The following is a 14,410-nucleotide window of genomic DNA, read 5'->3' as shown; positions in this document are numbered from 1 at the left end:
AGATTGGCCCATGAGCCAATAATGGTGGCAAAAAGTGTGATGGTCTGGGGCCACATCACAATACAGTGTGATGAGACCTTCTCAAGAGGCCCTGAGGCCAAACAGATAAACAGTAGAGCTCCTCAGGACCAAACTGAAAGATAAAGCTGAGAGGACAGCATCTTTGGCAAGAGAAGCCCCCAGAGAACAGAGAACAGAAGCACAGAGGAAATGGGGGAGCAGAAAGACTGGTCAAGTAATGGAACCTGTGATGTTCAGCCTGAGAAGAAAGGCATGGCCAGCCCTCTGGACAGATGTAGGCCATGCAGGAAGACGTAGACTGAGGAAAACCATCAGAGTGTTGCAGATAGAAAAGAGGTGTGGGAAGATTTGCATTTGCAGAAGGAAAGACCTAGCTGGAATGTGGAGAATAGTTCAAAAGGGACACAACTGTAGACATGGTAATCACGTGGGAGACTGTTAGAATGAAATGACTTGGAAACAGTGTTCCTAGGAAGAAATCTCTGCCTACACCTGTCCCCTCAGAGTTCCTGATGGAGGTAGAGAAAGACTTCCTTGAAAGAGCTCATTCATTAATCACATCCCTTTTGTGGTATCATTAACTACCATGGCTTTGTTTTACAGTGACCTTTATGTTACATCATTATCATACAAATATTCCTTCCAGATAAGGGCCAACCTCTCTCAGCATCTCCCCATCACAAGGCTCAGGGACTCAGCTACCTGGCATTTCCTCTCAGCCTCTGCTAAGAAAAAATTCTCTCTGATTATGAGTAGACACACAATTGCCTTGATGCTTGTTCTAGTGCAAGAGATGAGAATAACTACCAAGGAAATCTCATCAACCACAAAGGAATTTGTGTATTTATCTTTTATACCAGTTTGTCTATGCAAAAAAAAAAGAAAAGAAAAAAACCACCAGTTTTGTCAATTAAGTCTCCTTTCAAAGTAAAAGCATTTGATTGTAGAGGCCAAAGCAGAATTGGTTTAAATGCTGTCCTTAAGAAGGACTATTTTAGAGAAAATTCCGTGACACTTGTTAGTGTGTGACGTCAGGGAAGTACTCCATTGCCGTGACATCATCTCCACATACAAAATAGGATCATCTCTGCTAGTTCTAGGGGCTGAAAGAGCAAAGCATAAGAAGCTGAGGGATCAGGTGACAGAAATGTACTACAGTTGGGGAGCCAGAAAACAGAAACCAAGGGTTGGTTTCAAAAGGCAAAAGGGTTGGTTCTCTTCTGGGGCCTGTGAGGAAACATCTGTTCCAGTATTTCTCTTCACATCTAGTGGTAACCTGTGGCATTCCTTGGCCTGTAGAAGAATCACTCTTGACTCTTTCTTCACGCTTAAGTGGCTTTCCCCACTCTCTGTCTCTGTCTCTGTTTCTCTCTCTCTCTCTCTCTCTCTCTCTCTCTCTCTCTCTCTCTCTCTCTCTCTCGGTGTGTGGGGTGTGTGTGTGTGTGTGTGTGTGTGTGTGTGTGTGTGTGTGTGTGTGCATCTGTGTCAGTAAGAACCTATATGTCTGGATCTAGCTATCCCATTTTAATAATTAAATTGAAGTAAAGCCCATCACAATGGCTGCCTCTGGGCTGATTCCACCTATAATGACTTTATTTCCAAATAAGGTCCAATTCTGAGATGTCAGGTGTTCAGATTTCAACATAGGAATTCATTGTACATTAAGAGATACAATTCAATCCAAATACCACCTAATATGAATTTCAAAGTTAAGTAAGTTATTTTCTGTAAGGAACTTGAAACAGTGTCTCACATTTAGGTTTCACTATGTGTTAGACTGTGACAGACTTAATCAAAAAGCTCCCAGGATAGGGGAATATGTTGAGATACACCTGGTTTTCAGCTGTCACTTGTAGTCAAAAGTTTTCTCAGGTCTTGTCTGGCCCCGAGGTCCCACATTCCTCTGGTCCTGCCCAGCCCTGCAGTCCCTTGGCTGCTCACTCAGAGGCTTAATATTATTTACAAACTATATGGTCTATGGTGGACCTCTTGCTAGCTAGCTCTTACATCTTAAATGAACTCATTTCTATTAATCTATGTTTTGCCACATGTGCTGCGGCTTACCGGTCTACTGGCATGTTGTTCCTTGGGTGGCAGGCTGGCGTCTCTCTCCAGACTCCATCTTTCTCTTTCCTGTCTCTCTCCTTGAATTTTCCACCTGCCTCTAAGCTGCCTTACCATAGGTCAAAGCATCTTATTTATTAACCAATGGGAACAACACATATGCACAGAGTACAGAAAGACATCCCCCAGCAGTCACTGAGAGTTTGTGGTCTGAGTGAGCTGGGTCAGAGCCTCTGTAATATGAGGAGTGTTTAAATGATACTCCCAGCTAAATGGTAGAGAGCAAGATGGGGGTAATACAATGAGATCTGCCTTCTCTTCCCTTTTCTCCAAGTGTGTGTTCTGCAATTAGCCCCAGGGAGGGGGAAAAAAACCACTATTTCTTTAGAAGGGAACTGTGTCCTCCTGAGGCACCCCGAAAAGCAAGCTTCTCAACATTTCCCTGTCCCTACAAGCCAGGCTAGGGTCACCGTACTGAGTCTTAGACAGAAGGTCATTAAAGTGTGTCCTGGACAGGATGAACCCAGGCTGACTAGGGGAGTAGCTGACGTGAATGAAAGTATTTACTCACCCCAGATCACATCAGAATCAGCCTTCGTAAAAATAAATAAGGTATGTTGATTTTTTGTGCAGATGGTTAAACAAATCATGTGGGACAAAATGAGTTCTAGGAATAAGGGATATCAGGGGACAAGTTGTTGAAGATAGCAAGAGTGGCACCACGACAGTTTTGTGGCGCAGCCCCTGGCAGGTGTTTGTGGCTGCTCAAAGGGACTGCAGTGCCAAGAAAATACACTTGCCTGTCAAATGGTGGAAGTTGACACAAGAGGTCAAAGTCAAGCTGAGCTGAATTCTGGGGAAACAGAAGAGTCATCTTTCAGAAAGGAGTTCTCATGGAGCTGACTAGTCATTGACTGCTCATTTCAGAAGTCTGGACTCTCTGACCTCCAAGGCCTCTCAAGGTATGGAGTTTCCTTCCTCTGGAATTCCCCTAACCCCTTTCATTGATGCTAAGGGAGACTTCTGATTTAGGCTGGAAGATCCTGGTCTGGGAGGCAAGAATGCTCTCACTCTGTTGTCCCAAAGCAGGTTGACCTTAGACAAGTAGCTAAACTTTTCTCAATTTCCTATTTCTTCGTTGTCTGTGAGGCTTGGAGTCCTGGGATTCATGGGCTTTTCTGGCTAAAATGATTCTTAGAAACCCAGCCCGGTTTTGTGGATGAAGGAACTAATGCTGGATTGAGAGATTTGGTCATAGTCATGAAACTAATCAAGCACAAGTCACCTAAAAGTTGAATATCTTTTTTTTTTAATTTTTATTTGCATTGGTAGTTTGCCTGCATGTATGTCTGTATGAATGTATCAGATCTTGGAGTTACAGACACTTGTGAGTTGCCATGTGGGTGCTGGGAATTGAACCCGGATCCTTTAGAAGAACAGTCAGTGTTCTTGATCACTGGGCCATTTCTCATATCTTCATTCTCACCCAGAACCCATTCTGCTAAGGCCCTTGGTGTCAGAATCCTACATTTGTTCCTCCTAACGTCCTGTGAAGTGCATATTCTTATGCCTGTTTCAGACACGTGCAGGCTGGTATACCCCACAGCCTCCAGCTGCTGAGTAAAGAGCAAGAGCCTTACACATCTGGCACATTTTCTGCTACCTCCATCTACCCTCATGCAATCCTGGCCACAAGCCTCCATAGGTTCCCGCTTTCAAGCTGGCACCAACCCAAGTAGAAGCAAGGATCTCATTTTTGAGAGTGGGCAGGTTCATCAGAGGTACAGACAGGCAAAAATACTTACTCCAAGCAATATTCAGTTCCCAGGGGAAATTCTTCCAAGATGGATGAAAGAGATTGTTAAGCAAGAGTGTTTTATGATCTGATGCCAGAAATTGTTTAACTGAAGGTGGAATAGAATGCAGGGATGCCCCAGCACACGGTGGGTGGTAACTAGCTGGATGCTCTGCAGCCATAGGCTTCTCCTGGCTCTGCCATCCTTCTCCTTCCGTCCTTGTCTTATCTTTGGCTTAGAGAGCCAGGTGCATCAAAGCCACAGGAGCCTGGAGCAGCATCAGCACCTCTTGGAATCCGATAGAAAAGTTGCCTCCTCTGGGTAAACTGAGGCCTCAGCAAGGTGTTGGTGCCTCCTGTGCATAACTGAATCACCCCTTTCAGGATCAGTCTGGGTTTTCCATTCCAGTTAGATGGCTTGGTGTCAGTGGCATATTATTGTTTCCTTTGAGGATAACTTATTGGTCCTTGTTTTGTCTGATTGTTTTCTTGAGACAAGGTCTCTCGCCAAACGTGGACCAATTCAGCCGGACTACCTAGTCAACAAGCCCTAGGCATCCTCCCCAGCTCTCCAGCCATAGCATCAAATGTGTATGCCCTAGCCTGGGTTTAGAGATGGATGCTGCTGCTCTGAACCCAAATCCTAATGCTTGTGCAGCAGGCACTTGACTGAGCTACCTCCCCAGCTTTTAACTGTTTTTTTTTTTCTTTCAAATCTCCTCCAAATATCAATTAGCTATGTAATAGTATAGTTATGAATGTGATATTTACCATTCCCTTTCTCACACTAAGCCTTTGAAATCCAGGATCAGTTTCACATAACCATGGGCCCTTTGATAACACCAGGTATATTTCAAATAGAGTCCGCTGCCATCCAGGACAGCATACTGTTAGAGTCATATGTGCTTTGAGCTCTGTCATATCTAAGGTACCTTTCAACCCAGATGTTTGATGTGCCTGAGAGCAGTGACATGGTTGGAAACACTCATTCTGTTTCAAGGATTCTGAACGGAAATGAGCAGCAAAATAGAGATCATTCTCCCGCTACCCATCCCTCTCCAGAACTGTCAGTGGTTCGTCCCGGGCAGATTCTGGGACCCTTGACATGCCTTCAATGCTAGTTCTCAGCAGTAGACATGTAAGACATCTGCCTTCTGAAGGTTGAGTTCTAGCATTAATTATTAACAAACAAATCCCCAGTGCACCATGGCAAGGTGTTACGGGAAGGCTATTAGAAGAACATGTCCGAGAGGACTTTGTTCCACTGGGTCCCTCCTCCGAGTCCAGACAGTATACATACAAACAATGGGGACAGTATTTTTATTAAAAGGACTCCAAGCTATAGATTCTGGAGAACCAATTTGGAAGCTTTTTTTTTTTTTTTAAGGGAAGTGAGTATTCCTATTTGACCCTCAACCAGACATATATTTGGGGAAAATAAAATCATACTATCTGGGAGGAAACAAGTAGCCTACCATGACATCTGACATATTTAAAGATAATTTCACCAGTTGCACACAGCAACTGTAATGGAGGGCAAGCTTTCTGGAGACTTGTTCTACTTGTCACATAGACCCAAAGGAGTTAAATTCAAACTTCCTGGATTTTAGAGGGGAGGGGATGTGAGAATTTTGTCCCATTCCAGAATATATACATGAAGTCTTTGAAGTGAGGAGGAGGGATGAGACTAGAGAGCAGAACTAGCAGCTCGGATTGCTTCCTACCCGAGGAAAGCGATGCCCAAAACTCGCTTTTAAAGCCTCTCTGAGAGTTCCTGGAAATTTTGTTTATGTGAAACTAAACTTTCCCTGATGATGTAATGTGACTTTGGTGTAAGCCACATCAAAATATCATCATTCTAAACTAGGAGCACTTTCATTTGCTGAGTTTTTACTCTCTGTGTGTCCCTGTCAAACTCAACAGCTACTCCATTTCCACAAATGCAAAGTCACAGGACTCCCCTGAGGAGTGGAGGCTCTGGCCTTATTAGGAAGGTTGTGTAAGCAAAGACCTCTATTACACCATCTCCAGACAGCATGCGCGAGTCCTGCCTTTGGTCAGGTAGCATCATGGCTTGAAGACAGTGAGGTCTTTGAAGACAGAGGGTTGTTCTTCTTGGCAGTGTTTATGGAATGTGATGAGTACCACAATGGTGTCAAATCTAACCATTTTTGTCACCAGGGTTGTTTGTTTGGGTTTTTTTTTTTTTTTTTTGAGACAGAGTTTCTCTGTGTAGCTTTGCGCCTTTCCTGGAACTCACTCTGTAGCCCAGGCTGGCCTCGAACTCACAGAGATCCGCCTGGTGTGGTTGTTTGGTTTTATCTTCTAACTTAAAACAAATGTTCTTCTGGAGGAAAAACTTAATTAGCTGATAAGCTAGCCATTATCAGGAATTCTATATCATCCACTGGCATTTAAAAGACCAAAGTCAGCCGGGCGGTGGTGGCGCACGCCTTTAATCTCAGCACTCGGGAGGCAGAGCCAAGCGGATCTCTGTGAGTTCGAGGCCAGCCTGGTCTACAGAGTGAGTTCCAGGACAGGCACAAAGCTACACAGAGAAACCCTGTCTCGAAAAACAAACAAACAAAAAAAAAAAAGACCAAAGTCTCATAAGCGAGGGCACATACACATGCAAAGGCCAAGTTTCTGATGCCTCAGGACTCAGCACATATATACAGATGGTCATTTGACGTCTAGACTTAAACATTCTAGAGTTACTTTTCTGTTCCAAATAATACTGAATTCAGGTCATGTGGAGAATGCCATCTTTCAGTTGGGAAAAATATTTTGAAAATTCTTCAGTTCAGAGTGAGGTACTCAACAAAAGAAGCTAGTGAAGTTCTTCAAAACCCGTGTTTCTTGCTGTTTGTGAACACTAGTCCTTCCACAACCCTGTGGCTGCAACACTCTGTTCAGTACTGAGCCTTGAACCTAAAGCAAAGTTGTGTGCTAATATGTGTGTCTGTGGCCAACCCCAGGCAAACTAATTCACTTATTCTCTGTGGATTTTCCTCCAGTAGACATAGAGGGAGCAGGGAGCACACCTGGATCCTGGAGACCCTGTTTTCTATGTCCTAGAGCTCCTTGCATTTGATTAAATTAAGTGAAGAAAATGTGATGAAATCCTTTAGAGGGAGACCTGAGCCTGAAATCGGGACACCCTCTGGTCCTAGGAGGCATACTGTGGGCCAGTAAGCTTGTGTAGAGGATCTAAAGCTTTAGATTAGAGTCTATTAAGAGCCTGTCACTGGGGTCTGAGATGTACCTCTAACAAGGCACATTTGGCCACTCAGAGCGTGTCCAGTGGAGGACTGCAAGGAAGCAGATTGGGAAGCCTAGAGACTGTGAGAATTAGAATGTTTCCCCAGAGACATTGGATGCCTATCTATTCTTTCAAGCTCAATTCTACTGACCAGAGTCTTCTTTGTCCCAAATAACGAAAGTAGGAGGAAGGCCAAGGAGGTGACTCAGTAGATGTAGGGACAAGCCTGCGTTATTTCCCTGGGACCCACAGGATAGAAGAAAAGAACTGAGTGCTGCAAGTTACTCTCTTACTTCTGCATGCATCATGCGTGCTGTCACACACACACACACACACACACACACACACACACACACACACACACACGAACGAATGAACAAATAAACAAACAATTGTAAAGAAAATCATTTAAACAGAAGCAGTGAAAGAGATTACAGCAAGGAGATCCTGGGTCCCTTAAAGCTGCCTGCTCTCTATGGTGCTGCCTTTCTTGGCGCATGATGGGGCGTAGGGGACACCAGCCAGGGAGGTGATGAGGGACTAAAGAACCTGTTAGAGTGATGCTAAGGGGACGCCTCTGTGGATTTCAAGTGGATGGACAAACGAAGTGGGTTTATGGTCTTGGTGGACAAATAAAGTGGGTTTATGGTCGTGGTGTTCTGCAAACTGTAATTTCCTACCTTAGCCACCTCACATACTAAAAATAAGCATTAAAATAACATCGGACCCTGGGGGCTTTGCCCCATTCACTTCAGCATGTCTCTTGTCATCCTTGTTCAGCTCATGTTTAGACAGTCATGCTGGTGAGATCTTGCGTGTACAGCTAAAGCTTCTGACAATCCTAGGAAACACAATCTCACAGCAAACTCCTTGGTCCTCTGATTCTTATGATCTCCCTGCCCCCTCTTCCACACTGATCCCTGAGCCTTAGGGGCAGAAGTTGTTTTGTGTATCGGGACTGGGTTCCTCAGTACATTTTGATGGGTTGTGGTTTGCCCTAAGGGTCTCCTGGTCTGTGGCAGTGAAGTTTCCTCAGTGATGGGGAAGATACTACACTTACCTGTGAGTGCAAGGACTGTAGTCAGGAATTATGGGTTAGCAAAGTGGTGTTTGTAGGTTCTCCTCTAAGATCCATGACTTCGCTAGCCTTGGGTAGGTAGCTAGGTTTCCAATACCAGGCATGATTTCCCTCTTGTTGAGTGGGTCTTACATCCAATTAGAGAGCTGTTGGTTACCACCAAGGTATGCGTGCCACAACTTCATCCTTTGGATTACCATACCATCCCGGTGGTTGTTATAGGTCATGGGCCTCGTAGCTACAGGCCTGTTGGCTGCTTCCCTCCTTTGGAAGCTTGTGCGGGGCCTTCTGATACCATGAAATCTAGTCCTCAAGAAGGAAGCCATCGTCATTCAGTTCCATCTCAGGAGCCTCTGGACCCTGCATCTGAAGTGCATGGTGTTTTCAGCAACAAGCACATTAGGAAAATATGTTGTAAGTGTACATGTTGCTAAGCCAATGGGGTCACAATAGGCAGAACCATGATGAGGCTGAGAGCATGGGCTGTGGAGGCTAAGGTCATAAGGTGCAAACCCCCATCTTCTCTTGTCAGGGTCTGAGAATGCGGAGCAGTTACATAATTTACTTATGATGCTGCTTTTGTGTGGAGATAGAAATGATAATGTATGCCGCTGCTGTTATCACCAGTTTCTAATCAGATAGCATACCTGCAACTATTCCTGACACACAGCGAACACTCAGTAAGTTCTGGAGATAACTCTTACAGAAGGAAAAGCAGCTATTATTTCTTACACCAAAGAGAGAATTTAAAAGATACCAGCTTGCAATGCAGAGAATAGGTTTCTTTTGTGTTGGTATCTAGCGAAAAGGAAAAATTAAATGCGGCTGCATTTTTGTTATAATTAGGCTACAGTTCAACAGTGATAAGCCCTGTTGGTCTAGTGAATGACAGCTATTCCTGTGGCGTAATGGAAAACTAAATCAAGCTCGGTGGAACAGTTTTTGGCCATGAAGCTCATAGAGTAAAATCTCTGGAATTCTCACTGTTCAATGTGGCTGTCACGGCTTCTTCCCCAAAAGAAACAAATACCAAGGCCTTATGCAGAGGTCCTGCTGCCCTAGTGTCCACAGTGCAGTGACAGCTGTTTGATTACTTTATTAGCCTTATCCTAAGTTGTTGTTGTTGTTGTTGTTGTTTGTCACATCACAAGACATACCTATGTGACCAGGAGAAAAAGAAGGTAGAGAAAAAGACAGAAACAGGACTAAGCAGGCCGGGCGGTGATGGCGCATGCCTTTAATCCCAGCACTCGGAAGGCAGAGGCAGGAGGATCTTTGTGAGTTCGAGGCCAGCCTGGTTTACAGAGCGAGATCCAGGAAAGGGCAAAACTACACAGAAAGAAACCCTGTCTCGAAAAACCAAAAAAAAAAAAAAGAAAGAAAGAAACAGGACTAAGCGTCTCTTCTTGGCTGCTGCTTGTTGATGCTGAGCCATGTATCCTTCCTTTGATTCTTTGGATTACTCCAGCTCTGGATTCTACACAGCTGGCAGCTAATGAGAGGAGAGCAGGAAAGAACAGTGATGTCCCTCTCCAGGCACACTCTGCGGCTCTTGGGAGCCTTCCTGTCCCTTTATCCATATGAGTTGGATCACAGGGAGAACAGCAGCTGCCTCCTACTGTCAGGCAAAGTGTTTGCCACTCCTAAGAGTGACACCAGCTTGTTTCGGTGTGAAATACTGAAACGTGTATGGCAGCTTCATCCCATCACTCAGCCACCATTTCAACAGTGATAAGCCCTGTTGGTCTAGTGAATGACAGCTATTCCTGTGGCATAACAGAACTGTGTGTGGCAGAACACACTGATGTTTCACATCCTCATTTGGTATGCTGACAGAGCAGACAAGTCCAGTTCGTCTCTCTAGAAACAGAATGATGCCAAGAATGAGCAGTTGAGCTGATTTCCTTCATTCTGGATTGTTTATTAAAAAAAAAAAAAAACAACAGTGTTTTTAAGTGCTAAGAATGATATGCTTTGTTGGCATGTTCCAGGGCAGGGTTCGACATGCGGGAAATACATGCTAGTCACCCACACAGACCTGAGGAGGTCTTGAGTGAATGTGTAAAGAGTGGATGATGCCCTGAGTGAATGTGTATTGTCGACAAAGATACAGCCATGTCAACGACCAATGCCTCAGATCCATGGGAAATTGGCGAAGCCTTCCCCATACAGGTCAGAATTGGCAAAATCTTCCTCTGGTCGGAGGACAGTTGTTGCCAGTGTGTGCAAGTACAGGTGTTTACTAACGATTCATCAGTGTGTGCAAAGACTAGCCACTGCAGCTTCCTCCTCCCAGATGTTTACAGCCTGAGATGCCACTTCCTATGGAGACTAGCTAACCCCGCCCCCCACATTGTACATAACAAACAGGCTTAGATTCAGCACTGTTTCCACTGTTTCCGTAGCTGGTGCCCTCCATCAAAACAAGCAGAGGCCAATGGACCTCAGTTCTTCGGTACATGTGGCTGTGTTCTTTCTTCATTCCCTCACTGCTCAGTCAGGTCAAATCCAAAGCCGCACTTGGAACACAGAACACACCTATAACCTAGGACTCATCCATGTGGCATATTGAGTCCAAACTTCAAATTTTAGGCAGAGAGACAATATGGGCTACAATCTATAAATGTGAGCTGGAGGTTGTTCCTTGTGAGTTCCCTTGTTCTTTCTTCTTGTCTGTGTTCTTTTCTTCTTTTATTGCTTATGACACTAGTAATTAAATCTATCTGAATAGAAGTCTATGTGCAGAGAAAGAGACTATTTCTGTTGAGAGTAAGACTTGGCTTGAAAAGGCCAGTTATCCCTGACCTCACTTTCTCTAGATCAACAGCTCTAAGCTGTTCTTTATCTGATCTAGCATCCACCTACAGTTACAGTAGTTGTGATCAGAAAAATTATCTTCACAAAAGATTCACTGGTCTGAAATATTTTGTACACTAACGTATCTAGAGTTCCCACAAAAGCCCTTGACATAAGCTCATGGACTCACAGTTCAGTCGCCCCCTTGGTAGAAAGTACAGTGTCCAAACGTTCAGTGAATGATAGTGATGTACTACAGCCTGATGTAATAGGACACCCTGGATCATGTGTGGTCATTTCTCAGTTCTGCCTAAAACAGTCTGAAGACCTCAACTATCTCCTAGGACTACTGAAAGAATACTTCCAGAAGAACCTTCAGAAACATTTTTGTGTGGATAAAACAAGGGGCAACACACAGAGAACTGTTTCAACACATGGAGTCTGTATGACTGCCCCAACTATCTCTCCTAAGCTTTTTCTGCTGAAAAGAGCGTTGGAATCTAGTCCCATTCATCATTTAGAAAAGAATTGTGGGATCAAAATTTTTTCAGCCTCTTCTTTCTTGCCTTTTCTTTCTTCTTTCTTTACAAAGATTTACTCTTAATCCATAAATGAGTTCTGAGACTTGGAGAATTGGGTGTGTTAAACCTGGTGCCATTAAATATATTAGGGGTTTGTGAAGGACTTAGAAATGTAACAGTCTGGGTGACAGTATCTCCCTAGAAATGTCTCTGAACTTTATTATGCATTAAATGACTTGAAATGAATGCAAGCACACAGAGTGCTCCTTTCAATCCTACTAAAATTAGGGGTGTCGAACGATTCTCTCATATTTCCTTTGTCTGCTGGAAGATGTGGCTCACTGTTCTCTTAGACAAAGTCATAGCTGACTTCTAACACCTAATTAGTATAAAACAGTGCTACAGTTTTGGGGTGTGACTTTGACAAGTTTTAGCTCCTAATGAGATCACTCCTGGTTAAATAGATTGGCAAATGAGTTTCAATGCAAACTTTGTTAATAGAGGCTAGCCTGTCACTATGTATCCAACCACATACACAGGTAAGCTCTAGAAGTTCTTCATTCCTGCAGAACCTCAAGAAATTAGACATTTTGTGACTTACTTAAATATGTTATTCATTATTTTTTACAAAAACATATGAACTCACTCTTTCTCCTCTCTCTCTGTCTCTGTCTCTGTCTCTCTCTGTCTCTCTCTGTCTCTCTCTGTGTGTGTGTGTGTGTGTGTGTGTGTGTGTGTGTGTGTGTGTGTGTATGTGTGTGTGTTAATGGCTTACAACATAGCAAGTTTCCATGTGGGCATTTTGTACTTACTTCATTTTGGTTACTTATCCCCCCTCTCTCACTAATCCCCCTCTATCCCCATGTCTCTGCTTGCCCTGCTGTACCCCTGAGAGTATTCCAACTTCTTTGCTTTATTGTATTTCTCCTATGGACCCTTTTCTAGTTACCTAGGCTTTACCCAAATTTACTTCCACCTAGAGACATATATTTAATAGTTAAAGGCTAAGACTGGTGTATGAGAAAGGCTATGGGGATATGGTGTTTATCTTTTTCTGAGCCTGGATTACTTCAATCAATGTAATGTTTTATGCTTTCCTGTTTTCCCACTTTCCTGTAGGTTTTGTGATATCATTTTTCTTTATTGTTGAATAAATTCTATTTTGTTTATGCACCACATTTTCTACTCATCTGATGATGAACATCTAGACAACTGCTCTCCAAAAAATAAATCTTGAATTGAAGAAATGGGGGAAACATTGCTTCCAAAATGAGATAAATGACACATGACACATTCATGAGAATTATGGAGGAGTGCTGTGTGAAGTCACTGTGTGACCCTCTCTAAAGCTGCAGTTGGGTTCCCTAAGTGTCTGTGATGATGGTCAGATAGTAGTGTATTTGTTCAGTTGCTTACTGTTGTTTCAAGACACTGATCGAAAGCTTAGTTTGGACAAGGCTCATATTTCATTTACTACCCCATCTGTTTTGGTCACTTGGACTGTAACTGTCAATCAGTAAGAGAGTACAGCTCAGATGAGGCTATGTAATAGAAAGGGAGTATTGAAAGACCATTTATTAGAAGGATGAACAGCTATACCAAGACAGGAAGTGAGATTGAACTAACAAATATATCATTTCCTTTATTCAGTCAACATCTTGGCCAATTTTATGTTGCTATAACAAAGTATCTGGTACTGAGCCTCTTATAAAGAGGATCCAGATTGGACAGTCGCATTGATTTGATCTCTGGTGGCAGCCTTCTGGCCACATCCCAGCATGGCACATAGTATCGTGATGGAAGCATGATAATGAAAGTTATCACATAGTGAAACAGGAAGCTGTACTGTATAAGAACAGAATATTCTGTTCTTAGAGAATCTAACCAGAGTTCCATGAGAACTATATTAATCCTTTGTAAGATAAGTGCCTCCAGTGACATTCCACTAGACTCTGTCACTTAAAGAATTCACCTCCTTTCAACACCACAACATTGGGAAACAAATTTCTAGCCATCATATGAACTTTAAGGGGCACACCCAAACAATATCCAAACTGTAACAGAAAACACTTGTAGGTCCTTCAGCATGTTCTAGACACTTCAAGGACTGTGTGTTCAGGGATGAAGAAACCGTGTTTCTGTGATGGGTTGTTATTTTAACGAGAGATTTGGAGAGCAACCCAGTTGTCCTAGATGGAGTTAGGAGAAGAGTTGTCAGAATTAGTGAACTGTGAGGGACTGGGTTCAGTCGGCATGAAGAAAGCAAAGACTTTCACTCTGAATGCTTTTAACAGAAGCAAAAGAATTTAAGTTCGGGCAAGTTGAAAGGTCACTGAATCAATCTCAGGAGTTCTAATGAAATCATGACTAGGAAGTGATCCATTAGTGATAAAATGTTTAACCAGGTGACACATACTAATAAATGCTACTTTAAAAACTCAGGCACAATAGGCTATATGTTCACACAGAATGGATATACTTACACACCTTTATTCTTTAATTTTTAGTTAATTAGTATACAAATACTAATAAGAGTGCTTTGTTATTTTCCATAGATATGCTATTTTCTCTAAATATTGTGCTTCTAAAAAGACTTGTTACATTTTTTTCTTTTTTTTTTTTAACTACATCCCAGATGCAGTTTCTCCTCCTTCCTCTCTTCCCAGTCCCTTCCCGTGACCCCCCTCTCTTCTTAACCTCCAATCCACTCTTCCTCCATTTCTGTGTAGGAAAGAGCAGGTCTCCCATGAATATCAACAAAATATGACATATTAAGTTGCAGTAAGACTAAGCACCACCTCATGTATTAAGATTGGGCAAAGTGACCCAGTACAAGGAGCAGGTTCCAAAGGCCTATAAAAGAGTCAGAGACA

General features: G+C 43.1%; 1 protein-coding gene across 3 annotated transcripts in view; it reads left to right on the top strand.

The window, feature by feature from the left end:
* Positions 1-14,410, top strand: part of Prlr (prolactin receptor) — a 175,641-nt gene that overhangs the window by 44,134 nt on the left and 117,097 nt on the right. For 2 of the 3 annotated variants that reach the window (XM_059276332.1, XM_059276329.1), the window contains exons 1-2: positions 98-235; positions 2,719-3,047. The exons of the other annotated variant lie outside the window; for it this stretch is intronic. The gene's annotated coding sequence lies outside the window, so the exon portion shown is untranslated. Of the gene's footprint in view, positions 1-97; positions 236-2,718; positions 3,048-14,410 lie in introns of those variants that run through there. 3 annotated transcript variants of the gene reach the window in all.

This window comes from Peromyscus eremicus, chromosome 11, assembly GCF_949786415.1.
Source record: "Peromyscus eremicus chromosome 11, PerEre_H2_v1, whole genome shotgun sequence".
Classification (NCBI taxonomy): domain Eukaryota; kingdom Metazoa; phylum Chordata; class Mammalia; order Rodentia; family Cricetidae; genus Peromyscus; species Peromyscus eremicus.
The sequence above is the reverse complement of the archived record's forward strand: the minus strand, read 5'-3'. Positions and strand labels throughout refer to the sequence as shown.